The sequence below is a fragment of the Balaenoptera borealis genome (assembly GCF_965194805.1).
Source record: "Balaenoptera borealis genome assembly, chromosome: 2".
In the NCBI taxonomy this organism is placed as follows: domain Eukaryota; kingdom Metazoa; phylum Chordata; class Mammalia; order Artiodactyla; family Balaenopteridae; genus Balaenoptera; species Balaenoptera borealis.
Genome location: NC_138867.1, coordinates 46,725,590 through 46,746,443, shown reverse-complemented (window position 1 = coordinate 46,746,443; position 20,854 = coordinate 46,725,590). Strand labels below are relative to the sequence as shown.

Here is a 20,854-nt window from a genome sequence, read left to right as displayed (position 1 = left end):
TATGTTACCGAGCAGAGCCCAGTGGGGCTCCTGGGCACAAAGCCTTTCTGTGTCCCCCATTTCTTTGATTATAGGAAATAGACTTCATTCAGCCTCCCTGAGTTCCCTGACCTTCCCTGAGTTCCAAAAGGCAAATTCAAGCAGTTGTTAATTAGGGAATGGAGGGGATGTGAGACAAGGGAGAAACAAACAGTCAAGAGAAACAATAGTGCAGCCTTGGGGCAAGGTCCTCATTCCTCATCAAGGGGCACACACAACAATATCTTTGAGCTGTTTTGCAGATACTGAAACCCTCTCCAGGTAGAAAAAGTTAACGAATAACTATAGTATTCTGCCCACAAGCGCGTAGACCCCAGACCAGTTGGAATCAGAAGCTTGATGATGCTGACTCCCACTTACCTCACCACCAACCAGTCAGAAAAATGTCCATGAGCTGATCACGATCTCTTTGAACCATTACTATAAAAACTTCTCACTGCCCTCTACAAGGGGCACAGTTTTTGGAGGTGCTAGCCTGCTGTATTTCCTCCTCGCCTGGCAAAGAAATAAAGCTACTTTCTCTTTCCTCCAAAACTCTGTCTGCGTATTTCTGTTCAGCATTGGTGCACAGAGAGCCAATATTTTGGCATCAGTTACAAATGCTGACATGAAAGCACCAGTGCTGAGAGTAGCCTGTACTAACTTACCTTTCAGAAGAAATATGCCAAGAGGCCTACATCCAATCTTCTTTCTCCACTGATATGACATAATGTCTAAAAATCAGCACCTTTCAGAGATGGGCGTTTCCTTTTTTTAGTACAGGAAGTGGGTTGGTCTACCTTTTTGTCCCCTAAGGTGACTAGAAATTTGGTGTCTTTATAGCAAAATTATGAGATTTGCTTTGATAATACTTAGGATGTTAACTCTTGGAAGTGAAATTCCTACTAATGCCGTGACTTCAAAGTAAAGATTTTCATCAGACACAATCTAAACAAGAAAACAGTGTCTGCCAGCACACCTCTCCCAACCTCTTTCCTCTAAAGGGCTCTTATTTAAGCCTACAACTACATTAATCTGTCTGAAAGGGGTAACACCCTTGACCTATCATCAGTCCCAGAGGTAATGTGCTAATGGTTTGTCTTCATTCAAATTACCATTCTACCCACCTTTTCTTACAAAATCATGATAAAGCTCTAAGAGCTCTGAACACATTAGCACCATCTTTTGGTGACATTACCTCAGAGCTGACTGTGACACACTGAGGTATTGTTGAGAACTGTGGTCCTGGGAATGGATTTCCAAATCTCTCATGGCTACAGAGACTGAAACCTATGCAGTGACTCAGTGAGTCCTACAAAAAAAAAAAAAAAAGTGCTTTGATACACATATATAAAAACAACACTCTTGCTTTACTGGACTGAGTACTCAGTCTGCCCAAACATACTCTGTACATTATTTATTTTGTATGGCATTTCCTCAGAAGGTAAGAGCAATATCACTATACCATGTGAGTGAAGAATACGTGACATTTCAACAATGCCTACAGTAATATCCATACTCTACGATAAATATACATTGCCTTGAATTCAACTGATTTGAATAGGTCTCATCAATATGATCACCACAAAGGCAAAGCAAATCACTTGGCCTCCATTTGTATCCATAGAGTTATTGCCCTTGGAGTACTTTACTCTCATTGATCTATTAAATTAATTGACAAATTTTATTAAGCCTGTATTATATGTCAGATACTGCCTGGCATGGAGATATTATGGGGAATGAGTCAAATACCAAACTCTTTCCAGAGCCACTGGGAAAAAAAGTCAAGAAAACAGGCAAGGGGCTTCCCTGGTGGCGCAGTGGTTGAGAATCTGCTTGCCAATGCAGGGGACACGGGTTCGAGCCCTGGTCTGGGAAGATCCCACATGCCGCAGAGCAACTAGGCCCGTGAGCCACAATTACTGAGCCTGCGCGTCTGGAGCCTGTGCTCCGCAACAAGAGAGGCCGCGATAGTGAGAGGCCCGCGCACCGCAATGAAGAGTGGCCCCCGCTTGCAGCAACTAGAGAAAACCCTAGCACAGAAACGAAGACCCGACAGAGCCAAAAATAAATAAATTAATAATTGAAAAAAAAAAAAAAAGAAAAGAAAACAGGCAAATACAACATATTTGAGAAAGGAGAAACTACTGATTCTAAGTGCTAAGTAAGGAGAACTGATGATTCCTGGGGAGGTGTAAAGAAGGGAGATCTGACTTAGACACGGGAAACCAGGGAAGGTTTCACAGAGAAAGTAATCTAAATTGAGACCAGAATCACCTGATAATCTGGCCTTTGCGCATGTTTCTCCAACTGCCAGCACTCTCTTCTCTTCACTCTTCATTGACCCAGTTTAAATGTCATTTTTCCAGGGGATAATTATTCTCCTAAACTAGCTTCTTGTACTTTCACTTTTAGAACACTACTGACACTTTTCATTATCTCTTCAAGTCTCTCTCTGCAATCAGCCTGGAGATGCATGAGGGTAAGAACTACATTTATTTTGTTGTAAATTATTTAGGTTTGGGGTTGGGCAGTTAAGAGAATGAAAAAGCAGCGGTTCCTTTTTTAGATTGTGGATCTTCAAATTGATAATTCTGCCATTTACATTTACATTTCCTGGAAGTTAGGGTTGGCTTGTAAAAAGTTGTTAAACAACATGCTAACTGTGAAATGTCAATCCTCACTCTACACTTTCCCTGTTCAGAGCATCACATGAAGACTTCACTGGGTTTTATAGTGGTTTTCTGATTTTGGTAGTCCATTGAAAAAGAGAGTTTGAAAGTTGTTGTATACTGTTAATGATAGCCTGCCCATGTCCTGCCTGAAATACCACGATTGTTTATGAAAAGTATCATTTAAAAAGCTGCATACATTTGGCATGGGAAAAAAAAGAGAATTGAGAATATTGGCAAGGAAGTGGTTAAGCTGACGGACTATGAATCTGAATACGAATCCTTCTGCTACCACTACCAGATAGCAATTACTGAGCACTTTAGAGGGCTTACAAACGGTAAAAATGAGGGATTGAGAGACTCTAGGTCTCAATGTTGCTGAAGAACACATGTGGGGAAAGGTAAGTGAACACGAGATCTGGAAGGACAACTTGATGTGTTGAATTTAAAGATGACAGTTAAAGGTAAAGAAGTTAAAAAACAAACCTGGAGCCATAACAAGCCCCCAGGATAGTCACAGGTGTGGGTTGGCTCAAATGAGGAGGAGGTGAGATAGTAGTGACGTCAGGAAGAGACTGAGAAACTGTATATTGATCGAGTTATCCACTTAGATACAAGTTTGGAAGAGGAGGAATACTGCAAATTAAAGCAAAGAGGAGGGGCATAAAAATCATATAACAAGATGGCATCAGTTTCAAATTAGTAGAGGTTTTGTACAGAACTAAAGGAACACACTGGCTTGAAAGCAAAGCTGGGGTATGAGGACTATACCCAAACCTCCTCTAGTGGGTTGAATGGTGGCCTTCAAAAAGATATGTCCATGTCCTAATTCTCAGAACCTGTGAGTATTACCTTATTTGAAAAAGATGTAATTAAGTCAAAAATCTTGAGATGAGATCATCTGGATTATACAAACCAATGAGAAAAAATAGAAATAACCTGGCAGAAAAATAGGCAAAACTCATAAATGGAAGAGATACAAGGAAGGCCAATAGTTATATTAAAAAGTACTCACTTCAATAGAAATGAGATAAATGCAAAGATAATTATATGGCAAAATTAAATATGGCACAATTCTAAAGTCTCATAATTTTGAACATTAGCCAAATGTGGACCATAGAAAATCTTATACTCTGTTGGTGGGAGTATAAATTGGTAAACCACTGGAAAATACTTTGGCTGTATCTTGGGACTTGCCTGGCGGTCCAGTGGTTAAGACTCTGCGTTTCCGCTACAGGGGGCGCGGGTTTGATACCTGGTGGGGGAAACAGATTCCGCATGCCACGTGGTGCAACCAAAAAAAAAAAATAATTTTTTAAAAAGTTGTCTGTATCTTAAATATTGCATACGCTTCTAGAAATTCTTCATAAGCTTCTAGAAATTCTACTTCTAGAGAAACTCTTGCACATGTCCCAGGAGATAATGCAAGAATGTTTGTAATATCATAATTAAATAAAGAAGAGAAAGGATTCAATGGTATATCTACACCATTGAATACTATACAGCAGTGAAAGTAAATAAACTACAACTACAGTCATCCATGGGTTGGTTGGTTGTTTGTTTTGCTCAACTGCTACCTTCTTTACAAGGCCCTTCAGGAACAATCCTTCTAAGACTGCCATCTACCTTTACCTTAGCACTCTGGATTCTTCTAATCCTGCTCTATGTTTCCTTATCAGGTCTTATCTTCTAACATTTGATTTAATTTACTTATTTATTACATCTATTGTTTATCGCCTGTCTCCTCCCAGTAGAATGTAAGCTCTATGAGAGTAGGAATCCTTATTTGGTTTCTGTGATGCACACCAAGCACATGGCAGAGGACCTGGCATATAGTCTGCATTCAATAAATATTTGTTGAATGAATGAATGAATGAATTAATTAATATGGGTTGATCTTTGAAATGTAACATTTAGCAAAAAGAATAAAAAAGCAAGTCAAGGAAGAATATCAAATAATTATAATCAAATAAAACTAAATATGTTGTTTGAGAATACAAATTTATGTGGTAAATCTAAAAATAAAAGCAAGGGTACAATTAAAAGAAATTCAGGAAAGTAGTAGTCTCTGTGTACAAGGCAGGGGTTGATACCAAGAAGTACACAGAGGGCTTTCATTATGTTCATAATATTCTATATGGGAGCAATGGAGTTTGTTTCATTGCTATGCTTCACAATGTGTTTACATTATATGTATTCTTTTGAACCTATCAAGTGATACATAAGCTTTTTCATACTAAAAGGAAAAAATAGAAGTTAGCATTAAAAATGACATGGGGAAAGAAGAGAATAGAACAGAATAGAACATATTAGAGTAAATCATAAGCAAAAAGTCTTAGTAGTAATTATTGTTTGTAATGTTCTCACTTCAGTTGTGTGGGACTTTCAGTTATGTGTGTGCATTATGTATTATGTCAGGATGTAGAACAGACTGTATTTAGCACTGTGGTCAAAAATGTTTAAATCCACTTTTCTAGGGAATCCTAGTCCTATCTGCTTGAGCATGTCAGCCCATAGAAATAAACACTGTGTGTGAGGAAAACAGGATATGTCAACTGCTAAGGACTAGCTCTATGCTAGCATGCATCCGGGGATTCATATGGGGAGAAAAGCAATCAGTTAGTTAAACTCAATTCCATTAACCACATAGCTCAAGCTCTGAAATTCAGGGTCTCAGTATTTCGCCCAAGATGTTTCTCAGCTTCTCTGGTAAACCTGCCTTTCCATTGATTTTAATTCAATATTGAAAGAATCAGTTGGATCAATCTGTCTAAACAAATGTCTTCTTGGTTAGGCTCACTAGCTTCTGGTAATAAAAAAAAAATTGAGTGCTATTCCACTATCCTCACTGAGAACAATCCCTGAAGAGTTTTATCAGACACTAAACATACACACACACACACACACACATACACACACACACAAATTAATAAAAATTATTACAGGCAATGTTACCAGCCCAGAATCTGAAAATGGAGAAATGTAGGAAGGATTTCTTAGCTACACACAGAGACTGATATGAAGTCATAGATCTTCACTGATATTAGCTTTTTAGCCTTTTGTGTGTCCTATGTATTTGATAGAATCAGAAAATAGGAGCTACCACATTTCATTATATCCACCACTCTATCAATTGCAAGATGTTCCATTAGAGTATGTATAAACAAAGAAAAAAAACACTGCAATTTAACTATGTAACACCATGTAAGTTACATTCTGATTTTAGAGATTTAAATACAGTAGAAGAATAAACATACATTTCCATCTGTCCTTATTTTTAATCTATCACCCACCGAACATACATTGCCACAGATCATAAAGGAATACCTAGGCTCTAGAATAACCTTAGAGATGATTCTGTCAGTTTTTAAGCTTTCTCAGAGAACAACAGCTGTGGCTAAATCTTACGGGCTCACCAAAACTCCTTAATGGAGTAAAAATTTAATAAAGGTTTCATTATAATCATCACTTAATATTTAGTGAAAAGGGACTATAAGACAATCAGAAGCATGATTTAGGACTAGGTTCTGTTAATCAAAGAATAGTTAGAACTCCAGGGTGCTTCTAAAATACTGTAAATCCTGGTATCACAGTGAACAATCCTGAGATGTCCTCATTTCAAATATTCCTAAATCTTAATGCACCAGTGGTGAGTATAATAAACAAGGCTTTCATTGGTCACATAGTATCTGGGATCTACATAAGCCTGTTTAATTGTAGTAGAGATCTCTTATTTTTCTGACTGTATAAGTTACTGTCTCATGTAGTTATGACAGATACTAAATTTTATTTTATTCACTTGCATTCAAGTTAGTAACAGAATGTCCATTTACATAAACATAGGAAAGTAAATGAAGGCTCTGTGGGTTGTAATTTAGTTCAGTACTTTGCACACATTTTTCAAATTAATGCATTAATTTGCTATCTTTTAATCATATTGCCCAAATCTCAGCTGTTTGGGGTTCTTAAAGTAAAAAGTAATCCTTCTGACTAAACATATTTTGGTTTAAACTTTCCTGAGAGGAAATTAGTACGTGACTCACTTCAAAGATAGAGATTACAATAGGGTGGCCCTTAAGTGAGTTGAGCCTTTTCTTCATGTAATAGTTGAAGAGGTCAAAGCTATTAACATTTTTTGTAACTTAAGCCAGGCACATTTGGAAGGGGATCTCAAACTGTTGTCACATTGCTCAAGCAGCAGTTGGAAGCTCAAATGCACTAGAGTTTAAAATCCTTTCTGATCTGTGATCTCTTACAAACCCCAACTACTGAGGAGTCAGCAAAAGACATACCAGAATGCCTTCTTTTTCCCTTCTTTCGCTGTCCTGTTCTTTGCCAGAACAAAAGAATGTATGAGACATAAAGAGAACAGTGTACTAGAGTGCCATGTAGAAATACCAAATTTCTTTCACATTTCTAAATATTCAGCTGGTATAGATACGATGAGTTTTTCCTCAGTAAAATCCATTGGTGTACAATCCGAGGAGCAATGAAAAGCAATAAATATATGAAGTGTTAAGAGGTCAAATTTCAATAGCCAAAGACAAGTATGTCAAGTCAGAATTAATTTGACAGGACAGCTTTGATCTTTTTTTCAAAGTCAGACTGACATTGGGCCAAATTCTCATGAGAGAAATTTATTCTAATTTGTTAATGTGTCATCAAATAGCCTGCACGAATTGAAATATGAAATGAAAATATGTTTTGTTGGGTCATTTGCACTATATTACTTTATTAATAATTTGCATGCTAGTCTAGATGCCACAGTGGAAATGTTGGTCTTTACAAACAAGTTCTTTTGGGGGATTGATCTTAATTGACAGAGCCAAAAAATAGAATATTTCCTGAACCTGAAATAAATTGTCTTAAAGGCAAATAAAAATAAAAATTTAAATAAGGTATTAAAGTAATTCGCTCAATTTTTAACTTCATTTTCCTTATTACATTTTAGAGCATTTTAATTGATATGGTTGCTAAATAGTTATGCAATTAAACTAAAATTGGTGTACAAGTTAACAATTTTTTGATCAATGACACATTATAATACTTTGCTTTAATAGTTTTCCCAAATTATTTTCATAGCTCCCAGATTATATCTTTTCTTGTTCCTTTCATTCATATCCAGACCTGACTAGGAAGAAATTACATGGAAATCTTCAACTCCTTTGATAAGTAACTATTGAAATCATTACAGTTCTGCTTGAAATCATTACAGTTCTGCCTTAAACCTATTAGAGAAGTATTGCGTGCAGCTCTAATAAATGTTGATGATCTAAGTGAAGAAGTCAAGAATAAATGAGTGCCATAGATGTTTTATTATTAATGGTTAAAGTTTATTCTATTTATAATATCCACAAAGTACAATATTATATTGCATTATAAACTGCCAGTGAGGGAATATTAACTGTTATGAGAATATACAAATATACCAGCTCACCTAAAATTGACTGAATACATACATGCTAGATTCTATATACGTGTACATACACTTTTATCTTCAGAATATCTCTCTACTTGTACAAATTAAATCTCAAACACCCTTATTTAAAGATGGCTAAATCCAGTCAGTGAGGTCAGGTTGCCAAAAGCAGATATGAAGATGATAATTCCCAGGAGGGCCTCAGACAGGCCCTTGATTATGTTGCCACTGAGAACATGCACTGTACCACTGAAATTGTTTCAGAGCCTGGCAAATATTCCTGTATCTTGGCCATTTTAAATATTTTACTCAGAGAATGCAAAAACAATCTTTTATTCATTCTGTATGCAAACTAGTGCTCATTACAGGATTCTATTCTTTTTAACTTTGAATCAATAGGAAAATAAAAGAAAGAAGAAATAAAACGTAAAGTGAATGAAAATTTTACAATTAGGTTTTGTAAGAGTATAAGAGCCCTTTTTATTTTAATCTTCCTATTTTTTTTTTTTTAATGCAATGATCTCTATTCCTATGGAGAAGATACCTGACTAACAAAAAAGAGAAGGAGAAGAAGCAGGGAGAAAGAGAGAGCTCCTCTGTAGTTCCCAGAGGCACTGGGGAAGGAAGGTAGTAGAGTACCAGATTTCCCTGGAGAACTTTGGAAAATTACAGAGACCAGCACACATACCCAACCCCAAGAACATTCTGGCTCTGACTGTTCCATCCTGAACTATGGCAGATTAGCTGCTACTGAGGCAAGAGAGAGAGAGATGCTGGAAAGAAATTCAGATTAATGGTCATCATCTTACCCACTGATGGCACAAAACAATATGTTCCCAAGTAACTAAACAATAAATTTCATTATGATCATATTTTGTTATTTCTTCAGTAAGTAAACGTTTTACTTTACATATTGACAAGGTTAGGTTTGGAAGACCTACATAGTTTAATAGAGTCTTATGAAGTTTGAAGAATCTGCATAAAAACACAATAAAAGGACACAGTAGGCCATCAACGAATATTTTTGATTTTACAATTTACTTGGAATTAGGTCACATCACACCAGTCGAGTGTCAGGTATGTCTACTGTGAAAAACATCACCTACCCAAAGAAGAGTATTTGGTCAGCTACAGTAAATTGTGTTAATGACCCCAGTGACTCAGGCTTGATTGCAAGCCAAAGGTGAATAGATTATCCTCCCAAGCTACTCTGATCCAACCTTTAATTACGGTAATAATGTTATTTATAACATGTCACCACCAAATGACCCTGTGGCTTGGGCATGGTTAAGAACAACCCTAAAAAAGGACAATAGGCAGTAAATATGTCATCCAGTCTGATAAAATTCCAATCAGGTACTGTGACAAAAGTGCAATCGCGAGAGCAAAACAGTTATTTACAGACTGAAATCCGTGAAAGTTGGTGTCTTCAAATGGTGATATGTTCAATGTGAAAGACTGAGCAGGCACACAATTTAAGCTTCCTAAAAGCCTTCATAGCAATGACTATAAGTAAAATGACAGAATTCTTCAAAATAGGTAAATACTTTGAAATACATATTTATTTGGTCCAGGATCATGCTAGCAGGAACTTTTACAAAAAAAAAAAAAAATAGGCCAGGCTTCCCTGGTGGCGCAGTGGTTAAGAATCCGCCTGCCAATGTAGGGGACACGGGTTCGAGCCGTGGTCTGGGAAGATCCCACATGCCTCGGAGCAACTAAGCCCATGCACCACAACTACTGAGCCTGCGCTCTAGAGTCCACGAGCCACAATTACTGAAGCCCAAGCTCCGCAACAAGAGAAGCCACCACAATGAGAATCCCGTGCACCGCAACAAAGAGTAGCCCCCACTCGCCACAACTAGAGAAAGCCACGTGCAGCAACAAAGACCCAATGCAGCCCAAAATAAATAATAAATAAATACATTTATTAAAAAAAAAAAATAGGCCAACATCCGTCAATTTCAAGAACTGAAGCACTTAAAAAAATATGGGCACAGTACAATCATGATGATGACACAGACAACACTTATTGAATCTAACTATATGCCAGATACTCTAAATGCCTTACATACATTATCTCAATTAACTCTTGTAACCCTCTAATGAGATATATACTATTACTACCCCTGTGGTATTGGTGATGACCCCTGGGCCTAAAGTGATTACGTAGGTTGCCCATAGTTAGTTAGTTAGTTTCCACTGAAACCTGCACTCAAAAGCAGATCTATTTCCTTGCTTAGCCATCACACATACAAATCGTGGCTTACAAGGTATCAGTAATTATCTTTCCTTTGGTGGTCATTGTGAAATAGTGAACAAGCTCACACCCTCGGTGTTAATTTAGAATATGGTAATTTCCCCTTATCAACCAAGAGTATGAACTAAGTCCCAAGGAACCCAGAGCACTGTGTTAGGCAGGAAAAAGTTACAGTGGGAATAGAAGATGTGGATTTGTTGTTTTTTAAGTGCTCACAATACAGTCAGAAAAAGAAGTAAGGACCAGCATAAATACATGCATTTAATTACCAGTGAGAGAAACAGGAAAATGATGATAAAAATACCAAGACCCTAAGAAGAATAAAGAAAGAAGATACCAGAATCATCAGGGGGACTAAAATCAAGGAAGACCAATAAAGCTCTTCTTTATAAAACAGCCTTTAATAGATTAATGGATAAAGAATATGTGGTATATATATTCAATGGAATATTACTCAGCCATCAAAAAGAATGAAATAATGCCATTTGCAGCAACATGGATGGACCTAGAGATTATCATACTAAGCGAAGTAAGTCAGGAAGAGAAAGACAAATACCATATGATATCACTTATATATGGAATCTAAATACAATAAAAATCAACATATCTACGAAACGAAAACAGACTCACAGATTTAGAGAACAGACTTGTGGTTGCCAGGAGCAGGGCGGGTGGTGAGGATTGGGAGTTTGGGATTAGCAGAGGCAAACTATTATTTATAGGATGGAAAAACAACACAGGGAATTATATTCAATATCCTGTGACAAACCATAAGGGAAAAGATTATGAAAAAGTATATATATATGTATAACTGAGTCACTTTGCTGTACAAAAGAAATTAACACATTGTAAATCAACTATACTTCAATAAAATTTTTAAAAAAATAAAATAAAATAGCCTTTATTTCCTCTTGATTCCTGCTTTAATTCTTTCAACTTCTGCATGAAGCCTTGGTGCTTATTCCTGAATCTCTAATACAAAAAAATACAAAAGCTTTCCATCATGAAGTCACAAAGACATTCTGATGAGATGAAGAAAGAAAAGAATGGGAGTTTTTTTTGTTAATATGCCTCTCTATCCCCTTCACCCTCCACTCACCTTTTGTTAAGAGGCTCTTATCAAAACTTACCACTCATTTTGGTACTTATCATTCTCCATTGTTGTAATTCCAGTACCAAAGAAGAGTCAACAACATTATGTAACCAAAATTCTGCCCTTAATTTCACCATTGGATATGGACTTGGATGTGATTTTGTTTAGGCTGGTTCTGTTGGAACTTACTGTCTCCATTACAAGGAAAGAAATCTGTTTATTCCTCCCACCTCATTTCTCTCTTCTTTGGAGAATCAGTAAAAATCCCTAAACTGTGGTCATTCACTTAAACAAGTGAATACGGAAAGACCCTCCTAACCACTGCATTACTTTTTACTACCTAATTTCTATTGCAACTGGTTTTATTTATGCTGATAGGGCTAAAAACTGTTTAAAAAAAAGACTAAAACGCTCCATATGCATTTTATAGTCACAAGGCCTCCCCAAATCTAGAACCTTATTACTGGATTTGTAATTGTTGAGGTCCAATGTTTTACAAAAAATGTGGGCTTTATACCTAAGAAGACTAATTGGACCCATAATTTCCAGGATCTCTATTTGTCTGACTTCTCAAAACAAAAAGGAAAGCATTACCACATACCTGAGGAAAGCATTACCACATACCTATCTCAAAAGAAAGAAAAAATCAATGCTGCTCTTTGATGAAAATTCATGTTATTTATTATGCAATAGTTAAGATCAGGGTGTATCTATAGATGTGGACATTTAATAAACACCCTAAGCAATTGGTATAAACTTCATGGATAAGTGCTCATAATGCTTGGTTTTTGCCCATTTGGTAAGGTCAAGGAGTTTATGGAAGTGCTGTAATGCCAATGTGATTTACTTAATAAAGATGAAACCTATCATTATCCAGGGATGTGCTGCACTGTGGGTGTGGGGAGGGAAGAGCAGAATTGCCTACTGCTTTGTCCTGGCAAGCAGAGTCAGCAGTAAGTAGTGTGCCTGTTTACTGGACATCTTCATTGTGGACCTGGCAGGGCCCAGGCACCTAGTGACAAATGCAGGACTCAGGCTGGATCCTGCCCAAATTTGGGGAATCTTTTGGACCAACTTGCCCTGACAGCTTTCAAGCAATCTCACAGGCTGGACCATCCTCACTGAGCTCACCCTCATTTGCTGAATCTCTGCTCAGGGTTGAAATCATGCTTCTGGGCTCCAATGGGCCCCCTAGAAATGCCAAAGTTCTGGCACACTTCAAGGAAAGAGGCAACTCTCTATGAATCTCTGTATTCACTGAAGACAGACTACAAATGACATGATTTGAGGAAAAGAAAGAAAAAAAAAAGAGGAAAAAGACAGTTTTGAATAACAACATTCAAGGCTAGGTGTGATGGCCACAAATTCCTGACACCCCCCGCATTGAGAGATGGCATTTATTTCCCCTCCTCTTGAATCTGGGATAGTTTGTGACAAATCTGACCATCATTCACAGAAGCCCAATCTCGTCACATGGAGAGCCCATGTGGAGAAAGAAATGTCATCACCACCCAGATGTCCCTGCCATTCAGCAGACTTGGGAGCGAGCCATTTAGACATTCCAGGCTTAGTTGCCATCTTACTGCAGCAACATGAGCAGTTCCAAACAAGACTAGCAGAAAAAAAAGGCTCTCATTGTTTTAAGCAACAGAGTTTGGGGATGGCTTTTTACAGAGCAAAAGATAACTGAAATAGAGAAGTAGCATCTCTGAAAAACATCTTTCTTCCCTTGCATGGACATACTACTGAAATCATTAAAATGAATTGTTCAACATCATAAATGACAAGGCCAAAGACAAATAAGTCATGGGTCCAATATTTCCTCAGAGTTTGAAGAACTTGAATGTCTCACCAGTAAGCCCTTTTGTTGTTGATTATTTTTCTTACATTGTATTTTGTTTATTAATCTTGACCTAAGTTTGCAAAAGGACAATTTTGGGCTAAAATTTTTTTTTGATTATTGAAAACTAATATTTGTTCTCTTTCTTTCAACTTTTCTTCAAATAATAATTTATAAGTTCAATTATCACATTTAATTTAATTTTATTTTTTCTCATAAGAGAACCATTTTATTTACTTTTTTAACATCTTTATTGGAGTATAATTTACAACGTTGTGTTAGTTTCTGCTGTATAACAAAGTGAATCAGCTATATGTATAAAATTATCCCCATATCCCCTCCCTCCTGCATCTCCATCCCACCCTCCCTATCCCACCCCTCTAGGTGGTCACAAAGCACCAAGCTGATCTCCCTGTGCTATGCGGCTGCTTCCCACTAGCTATCTATTTTACATTTGGTAGTGTATATATGTCAAGGCTACTCTCTCACTTCGTCCCAGCTTACCCTTCTCACTCCATGTGTCCTCAAGTCCATTCTCTACATCTGCATCTTTATTCCTGTCCTGCCCCTAGGTTCTTCAGAACCATTCCTTTTTTTTTTTTTAGATTCCATATATATGTGTTAGCATATGGTATTTGTTTTTCTCTTTCTGACATACTTCACTCTGTATGACAGACTCTAGATCCATCCACTTCACTACAAATAACTCAATTTCATTTCTTTTTATGGCTGAGTAATATTCCATTGTATATATGTGCCACATCTTCTTTATCCATTCATCTGTCGATGGACACTTAGGTTGCTTCCATGTCCTGGCTATTGTAAATAGACCTACAATGAACATTGTGGTACATGACTCGTTTTCAATTATGGTTTTCTCAGGGGTATATGCCCAGTAGTGGGTTTGCTGGGTTGTATGGTAGTTCTATTTTTAGTTTTCTAAGGAACCTCCATACTGTTCTCCATAGTGACTGTATCAATTTATATTCCCACCAATAATGCAAGAGGGTTCTCTTTTCTCCACACCCTCTCCAGCATTTATTGTTTGTAGATTTTTTGATGATGGCCATTCTGACTGGTGTGAGGTGATACTGCATTGTAGTTTTGATTTGCATTTCTCTAATGATTAGTGATGTTGAGCATTCTTTCATGTGTTTGTTGGCAATCTATACATCTTCTTTGGAGAAATGTCTATTTAGGTCTTCTGCCCATTTTTGGATTGGGTTGTTTGTTTTTTTTATATTAAGCTGCATGAGCTGCTTGTATATTTTAGAGATTAATCCTTTGTCAGTTGCTTCATTTGCAAATATTTTCTCCCATTCTGAGGGTTGTCTTTTCATCTTGTTTATGATTTCCTTTGCTGTGCAAAAGTTTTAAGTTTCATTAGGTCCCATTTGTTTATTTTTGTTTTTATTTCCATTTCTCTAGGAGGTGGGTCAAAAAGAATCTTGCTGTGATTTATGTCATAGAGTGTTCTGCCTACATTTTCCTCTAAGAGTTTTATAGTGTCTGGCCAAATTCAGGTCTTTAATCCATTTTGAGTTTATTTTTGTGTATGGTGTTGGGGAGTGTTGTAATTTCCTTCTTTTACATGTAGCTGTCCAGTTTCCCCAGCATCACCTATTGAAGAGGCTGTCTTTTCTCCATTGTACACTCTTGCCTCCTTTATCAAAGATAAGGTGACCATATGTGCAAGGGTTTATCTCTGGGCTTTCTATACTGTTCCATTGAACTATATTTCTGTTTTTGTGCCAGTATCATACTATTTTGATTACTGTAGCTTTGTAGTATAGTCTGAAGTCAGGGAGCCCGATTCCTCCAGCTCCGTTTTTCTTTCTCAAGATTGCTTTGGCTATTCGGGGTCTTTTGTGTTTCCATACAAATTGTGAAATTTTTTATTCTACTTCTGTGAAAAATGCCATAGGTAGTTTGATAAGGATTGCATTGAATCTGTAGACTGCTTTGGGTACTATAGCCATTTTCACAATATTGATTCCTCCAATCCAAGAACATGGTACATCTCTCCATCTGTTGGTATCATCTTTAATTTCTTTCATCAGTGTCTTATAGTTTTCTGCGTACAGATCTTTTGTCTCCTTAGGTAGGGTTATTCCTAGGTATTTTATTCGTTTTGTTGCAATGGTAAACGGGAGTGTTTCCTTAATTTCTCTTTCAGATTTTTCATCATTAGTGTGTAGGAATGAAAGAGATTTCTGTGCATTAATTTTGTATCCTGCAACTTTACCGAATTCAATGATTAGCTCTAGTAGTTTTCTGGTAGCATCTTTAGGATTCTCTATGTATAGTACAATGTCATCTGCAAACAGTGACAGCTTTACTTCTTCTTTTCCGATTTGGATTCCTTTTATTTCTTTTTCTTCTCTGATTGCTGTGGCTAAAACTTCCAAAACTATGTTGAATAATAGTGGTGAGAGTGGGCAACCTTGTCTTGTTTCTGATCTTAGTGGAAATGGTTTCAGTTTTTCACCATTGAGAACGATGTTGGCTGTGGGTTTATCATATATGGCCTCTATTATGTTGAGGTAGGTTCCCTCTATGCCTACTTTCTGGAGAGTTTTTATCATAAATGGGTGTTGAATTTTGTCAAAAGCTTTCTCTGCATCTATTGAGATGATCATATGGTTTTTAATCCTTCATTTTGTTAATATGGTGTTTCACATTGATTGATTTGCGTATATTGAAGAATCCTTGCATCCCTGGGATAAACCCCTCTTGATCATGGTGTGTGTTCCTTTAATGTGCTGTTGGATTCTGTTTGCTAGTATTTTGTTGAGGATTTTTGCATCTATGTTCATAAGTGATATTGGCCTGTAGTTTTCTTTTTGTGTGTCATCTTTTGTTTCAATATCAGATTGATGTTGGCCTCATAGAATGAGTTTGGGAGTGTTCCTCCCTCTGCTATATTTTGGAAGAGTTTGAGAAGGATAGGGGTTAGCTCTTCTCTAAATGTTTGATAGAATTCGCCTGTGAAGCCATCTGGTCCTGGACTTTTGTTTGTTGGAAGACTTTTAATCACAGTTTCAATTTCAGGGCTTGTGATTGGTCTGTTTATATTTTTTCTTTCTTCCTGGTTCAGTCTCAGAAGGTTGTGCTTTTCTAAGAATGTGTCCATTTCTTCCAGGTTGTCCATTTTATTGGCATATAGTTGCTTGTAGTAATCTCTCATGATCGTTTGTATTTCTGCAGTGTCAGTTGTTACTTCTCCGTTTTCATTTCTAATTCTGTTGATTTGAGTCATCTCCCTTTTTTTCTTGATGAGTCTGCCTGATGGTTTGTCAATTTTGTTTATCTTCTCAAAGAATCAGCTTTTAGTTTTATTGATCTTTGCTATCATTTCCTTCATTTCTTTTTCATTTATTTCTGATCTGATCTTTATGATTTCTTTCCTTCTGCTAACTTTGTGGTTTTTTGTTCTTCTTTCTCTAATTGCTTTAGGTGTAAAGTTAGGTTGTTTATTTGAGATGTTTCTTGTTTCTTGAGGTAGGCTTGTACTGCTATAAACTTCCCTCTTAGAACTGCTTTTGCTGCATCCCATAGGTTTTGGGTTGTCGTGTTTTCATCGTCATTTGTTTCTAGGTGTTTTTTGATTTCCTGTTTGATTTCTTCAGTGATCTCTTGGCTATTTAGTAGTGTATTGTTTAGCCTCCATGTGTTTGTATTTTTTACATTTTTTTTTCCTGTAATTGATACCCAGTCTCATAGCGTTGTGCTTGGAAAAGATACTTGATATGATTTCAATTTTCCTAAAAATACCAAGGCTTGATTTGTGACTCAAGATATGATCTATCCTGGAGAATGTTCCATGAGCACTTGAGAAGAAAGTGTATTCTGTTGTTTTTGGATGGAATGTCCTATAAATATCAATTAAGTCCATCTTGTTTAATGTATGATTTAAAGCTTGTGTTTCCTTATTTATTTTCATTTGCATGATCTGTCCATTGGTAAAAGTGGGGTGTTATCGTCCCCTACTATGATTGTGTTACTGTCAATATCCCCTTGTATGGCTGTTAGCATTTGCCTTATGTATTGAGGTACTCCTATGTTGGGCGTATAAATATTTACAATTGTTATATCTTCTTCTTGGATTGATCCCTTGATCATTATGTAGTGTCCTTCTTTGTCTCTTGTAATAGTCTTTATTTTAAAGTCCATTTTGTCTGATATGAGAATTGCTACTCCAGCTTTCTTTTGATTTCCATTTGCATGGAATATCTTTTTCCATCCCCTCACTTTCAGTCTGTACATGTCTCTAGGTCTGAAGTGGGTCTCTTGTAGACAGCATATACACAGGTCTTGTTTTTGCCAGTCTATGTCTTTTGATCGGAGCATTTAATCCATTTATATTTAACGTAATTATCAATATGTATGTTCCTATTACCATTTTTCTTAATTGTTTTGGGTTTGTTTTTATAGGTCTTTCCTTCTCTTATGCTTCCTGCCTAGAGAAGCTCCTTTAGCATTTGTTGTAAAGCTGGTTTGGTGGTGCTGAATAATCTTAACTTTTGTTTGTCTGTAAAGGTTTTAATTTCTCCGTCAAATCTGAATGAGATCCTTGCTGGGTAGAGTAATCTTGGTTGTAGGTTTTTCCCTTTCATCACTTTAAATATGTCCTGCCACTCCCTTCTGGCTTGCAGACTTTCTGCTTAAAGATCAGCTGTTAACCTTATGGGGATTCCCTTCTATGTTATTTTCTGCTTTTCCCTTGCTGCTTTTAATACTTTTTCTTTGTATTTAATATTTGATAGTTTGATTAATATGTGTCTTGGCATGTTTCTCCTTGGATTTATCCTGTATGGGACTCTCTGAGTTTCCTGGACTTGATTGACTATTTCCTTTCCCATGTTAGGGAAGTTTTCAACTATAATCTCTTCAAATATTTCCTCAGACCCTTTCTTGTTCTCCTCTTCTCTGGGGCCCCTGTAATTCAAAAATTGGTGCCTTTAATATTGTCCCAGAGATCTCTGAGACTGTCCTCAATTCTTTTCATTCTTTTTTCTTTAGTCTGCTCTGTGGTAGTTATTTCCACTATTTTATCTTCCAGGTCACTTATCCGTTCCTCTGCCTCAGTTATTCTGCTATTGATTACTTCTAGAGAATTTTTAATTTGATTTATTGTGTATTCATCATTCATTGTTTACTCTTTAGTTCTTCTAGGTCCTTATTAAACGTTTCTTGTACTTTCTCCATTCTATTTCCCAGATTTTGGATCATCTTTACTATCATTACTCTGAATTCTCTTTCAGGTAGACTGCCTATTTCATCTTCATTTGTTTGGTGGGATTTTACCTTGCTCCTTCATCTGCTGCATATTTCTCTGTCTTCCCATTTTGTTTAACTTACTGTGTTTGGGCTCTTCTTTTTCCAGGCTGCAGGTTCGTAGTTCCAGTTGTTTATGCTGTCTGCCCCCAGTGGGTGTGGTTGGTTCAGTGGCTTGTGTAGGCTTCCTGGTGGAGGGGACTGGTGCCTGTCTTCTGGTGGATGGGGCTGGATCTTGTCTTTCTGTTGGGCAGGGCCACATCCAGTGGTGTGTTTTAGGGTGTCTGTGAACTTAGTATGATTATAGGCAGCCTCCCTGCTAATGTGTGGGGTCGTGTTCCTGTCTTCCTAGTTGTTTAGCATGGGGCATCCAGCACTGGAGTCTGCTGGCCATTGGGTGGAGCTGAGTCTTAGCATTGAGACAGAGATCTCTGGGAGAGGTCTCGCCAATTGGTATTATGTGGGACTGGAAGGTCTCTGGTAGTCCAATGTCCTGAACTCACCTCTCCGACCTCAGATGCTCAGACCTGACAGCAGGCCGGAGCACCAAGACCCTGTCAGCCACACGGATCAGAAGAAAAGGGAGAAAAAAAGAAAGAAAACTAAATAAAATTTAAAAAATAATTTAAAAAAAAAGGAGAACAACCAAACCAATAAACAAATTCACCAACGATAACAGGCACTAAAACTATACCATGATAAACATAAAAATCAGAAACAGATCAGTTGCAAACAGCAAACCCCAAGTCTATGGCTGCTTCCAAAGTCCACCACCTCAATTTTGGGATGATTCATTGTCTATTCAGGTATTCCACAGATGCAGGGTACATCAAGTTGATTGTGGAGATTTAATCTGCTGCTCCTGAGGCTGCTGGGAGAGATTTCCCTTTCTCTTTTTTGTTCGCACAGCTCCTGGGGTTCAGCTTTGGATTTGGCCCCGCCTCTGCGTGTAGGTCGCCTGAGGGCATCTGTTCTTCGCTCAGACAGGACGGGGTTAAAATAGCAGCTGATTCCGGGGCTCTGGCTCACTCAGGCCGGGGGGAGGGAGGGGTACAGAATGCGGGGTGAGCCTGCAGCGGCAGAGGCCGGAGTGATGTTGCAACAGCCTGAGGTGTGCCGTGTGTTCTTCCAGGGAAGTTGCCCCTGGATCACGGGACCCTGGCAGTGGTGGGCTGCACGGGCTCCCGGGGGGTTGTGGACAGTGACCTGTGCTTGCGCACAGACTTCTTGGTGGCTGCAGCAGCAGCAGGCTTAGCATTTCATGCCCATCTCTGGTGTCCACGCTGATAGCCATGGCTCGCGCCCATCTCTGGAGCTCGTTCAGGCAGTGCTCTGAATCCCCTCTCCTCGCGCACCCTGAAACAATGGTCTCTTGCCTCTTCGCCAGCTCCAGACTTTTTCCCGGACTCCCTCCCGGCTAGCCGTGACGCACTAGCCCCCTTCAGGCTGTGTTCATGCAGCCAACCCCAGTCCTCTCCCTGGGATCCGACCTCCGAAGCCTGAGCCTCAGTTCCCAGCCCCCGCCTGCCCTGGCGGGTGAGCAGACAAGACTCTCGGGCTGGTCAGCCCCGATCCTCTGTGTGGGAATCTCTCCACTTTGCCCTCTGCACCCCTGTTGCTGCGCTCTCCTCCGTGACTCCGAAGCTTCCCCTCAGCCACCCCCCGTCTCCACCACTGAAGGGGCTTCCTAGTGTGTGGGAAATTTTCCTCCTTCACAGCTCCCTCCCAGAGGTGCAGGTCCCATCCCTATTCATTTGTGTCTGCTTTTTCTTTTTCCTTTTGCCCTACCCAGGTCTGTGGGGGAGTTTCTTGCCTTTGGGGAAGTCTGATGTCTTCTGCCAGCGTTCAGTAGGTGTTCTGTAAGAGTTGTTCCACCTGTAGTTGTATTTCTGATGTATTTGTGGGGAGGAAGGTGATCTCCACGTCTTACTCCTCTGCCATCTTGAAGGTACCCCCTCAGGTTAAAACTTTTTAATAGTTTTTAATCCATTGGACTACTAGGAAACAAAATAGCTATAGATTAGAAAATAAAATTAAAACATATTTTGGCGATGTCTCAAGAGCTGCAACTCCTTCAAAAATATACTCTATTGCTTTTACATACTGTGAAAGGTGAATTGCTTTTAATATTCACTAGAGGGAAAAAGTGCCATGTATATATGCAATTTTCTTCTTGAGTGACCCTGAGTTAGATCATGTACTAAAAGGTTGAGCTAGGAACTTTCCTTGGTATATGATCAGACTCAAGAATCCTCTTTGCTCCTTTTCTTCCTAT

General features: G+C 38.2%; 1 long non-coding RNA gene across 4 annotated transcripts in view; it reads right to left on the bottom strand.

Moving 5' to 3' along the window:
- Positions 1-61: 61 nt before the first annotated feature.
- The window catches only part of LOC309624419, a 160,756-nt gene continuing 139,963 nt past the window's right edge, over positions 62-20,854 (bottom strand). For all 4 annotated transcript variants that reach the window (XR_014241898.1, XR_014241899.1, XR_014241900.1 and 1 more), the window contains one exon: positions 62-20,576. This is a non-coding gene — a long non-coding RNA (uncharacterized lncRNA). The remainder of the gene's footprint in view (positions 20,577-20,854) is intronic.